We start from the raw sequence: 2,935 nt of genomic DNA on the forward strand, positions 1-2,935 counted from the left end.
AACCACTGGACCGCCAGGGAATTCCCTGCTTATTTTCAATATTGCCTCTCTCTGGGGGTTGAACTGGGTTGCTTTTTACTGCATCAGTTCTCACAGAGATAGTGAATTGCATTATCACTCATGGATGAGCCAGGGTCCATGGTGGGTTGGAAGGGCAACCCAGTCTTCCTGGCCTCTCGACAGCCCCCCCACCCCCACCCCCACCCCCACCCCAGCACTTGGCCTGCAGCCCCCACGCCTGCCCCTCAGGCTCCTCCTGCAACCTTTGCCTATAATTCCTGCTTGATCCCATACCTTCTGAGCCGACACCTCCTATAAGGCATACTTCAAAGCCCTCTTGCCCAGAAAGTCTTCTCTGAGCTTGTTTCTCTGGAATTTCTCTTATCTCAACTTGCATAATATTTGCAGGCTAAAAAGCAAAACAAAAACCTGATTCACAATATCCTCTCCCTGTCTACAGACAGTGGACCCAGAGATCCTCACAAGGGTCTATCATCCATTGTGTTTTCTATATAAAACATTTTGGACAGTTTCCTGTTTCCTCTAAAAGTTCTTATTTCCTTAACTGTTTACTTTTACAGGGAAGAAAGCTCAACTTTTATTTGAAAGACCTTTGTCTCAAGCCCGCCTCCACCCTTACTAGGTGGCAGCTTATCTGGGCCTCAGTTAAGAAAGCAAGAAAAACATCATAGGGTTATTGTTAAAACTCAGAGAAAAGGATGCATGTGAAGGATCTGTATGGGCTACAATGGGTAACACCCATGGGACATATTTAGGTCTCCTCTTACACTGTAGAGAAAGGGCACTGAGAGTCCTGTGCCTCACCACACGTTTGCATCACGTCTCCTCATCACATCTGTAGAACTTAGAACTGCAAGGCAATGTCTCTCTCTACACAGCAATGAGCACATGCACCACGAAAAAGGCTCAGGACCCGGGGTCATCAGACGGTTCACATCTTAGACCTGCCACTTCTCAGTGTGCGATCCTGCAAAGCTGCTTGACTCACCTCAATTGATTCATCTATAAAATGGATGTGACAGCAGCAAGGCTAAGTTGGACAAGCCTAGACTGAGGACTAAGCTGCCCTCCCAGCCCCCTTGCCGTGATGTGGGGACTCGCTCCTGGGAAGCAGTGCATGCTGCTCTCTGGCCATATATTTTCCTCCAAGATCTCAGCACTTCCTCTTTCTCCCCCACAACTGCATCAGTCAGCTTTCACTGCGTAACAAATCACCCCAAATTCAGGGGCCAAAGTAAGTCCTGAGGCCAGCCTGGATTCAAGCCTGGGGAAGTAGTGTCCTGCTGCTGATGGGCAAGTGGGGAAGAATCAAGACCATTTCTGCAGTTGACCACAGCTTTGGGGACCATGCGTTGAAGAGGGTGGTGCCACAAGCCTCCCTGCTGATGCATTTGAGTACTGTGTGCCCGGAGGGTGGGGTTATTTGTCAGAGCATCCTAGGTCTCCTGATTCCTGCAGTGTGAAGGAGAACTCTTGGCTCACAGAGCTTTCATCAGACTGAACAAGGCAAGCTCTGGCAAGCTCTTAGAACAGTGTCCTGCCTATGCACAGGACATGGTGACTACTTGATTATTTGTTTTATTCTTGCTGTTTATATTATTAGTATTGTTATTAGAGACTTATGACAAACAGGCCCCTAACAGAGCCCTAATTATGTGTCTTGAGGGTCATGTGGTTCTGGAGTCCCACACCTGGCAGAGTTTATGTGAGGTGCTTGATAAATGCTCCTGAGCCAGCTCTGTCTCTGCTACTGCAGGCCCAGAGGGCATCTGCACAGCGACCTTTCTCCAAAGCTGCGGGGGCTTTGTCCTTCTCTCACTACAAGCCCAAGACTCTCCCTCGACTTTGCTGCTGACCCAGAGAAGACTTCAGCAGCAGACAGAGAGGAGAAGTCAGACCACTCTTGGTGAGAATCAGAAAGATGTTGGGGCAGTAACATAATTTCTAAACCAAAGAATAATTAATGTTGAGCAAAAGTTAAACAAGCATGCATACACAGGGTAAGACTCCAAAGTGAAAGTGAAGTCGCTCAGTCGTGTCTGACTCTTTGCAACCCCAAGGACTGTAGCCTACCAGGCTCTTCCATCCATGGGATTTTCCAGGCAAGAGTACTGGAGTGGGTTGCCATTTCCTTCTCCAGGGGATCTTCCCAACCCAGGGATCGAACTCGGGTATCCGGCATTGTAAGCAGACGCTTTACCATCTGAGCCACAGGAAGACCGCACACACAGGGTAAGACTCCAGGGGACGTGCTAAATGCATGCGTCCTTTTATATAAAAGCTAATCTGCGCTGTGCAGTCCAGGATGTGGTGCCTTCCCAGGAAGCAGGGAGTTGCTGAGGGGAGGGCATGAAGCCTCCTGGGTGCTACTGATATTCTGACTCTTGATTCGGGAGCTGGTCACACAGCTGTGTCCTGCTTGTGAAAACTCATCAAGCTTTTCATTTACGACCTGGGCACTTGCTGTATATATAATACATATCAGTCAAATGTTGAAAATGAATGTATGCTTTGATCATTTGTAACTCGTAGGGTCATTTGTATGTTAATATTAGTAATACAGTAAATAGAACTTTCCAGGGGGCACAGTGGTAAAGACCCCATCTGCCAATGCAGGAGACAGGTTTGATCCCTGGGTCCTAAAGATCCCCTGGAGAAGGAAATGTTAACCCACTCCAGTATTCTTGCTTGGAAATCCCATGGACAGAAGAGCCTGGTAGGCTATAGCCCATGGGGTCACAAAGAGCTGGACACAACTGAGCGACTAAACAATACCCTAAATATGTGCATTAATAAAATACTTGTGAAATTACATTAATTAAATCATATTTAATCTTGAATTTAATCATCATTTTTAAAGCTAGACTAACTGTCCTAGAAAACCCAAAGGGTGTGATGTTTGTTGCAGTTCACA

The sequence above is a fragment of the Ovis aries genome, chromosome 13 (genome assembly GCF_016772045.2).
Source record: "Ovis aries strain OAR_USU_Benz2616 breed Rambouillet chromosome 13, ARS-UI_Ramb_v3.0, whole genome shotgun sequence".
Lineage (NCBI taxonomy): Eukaryota > Metazoa > Chordata > Mammalia > Artiodactyla > Bovidae > Ovis > Ovis aries.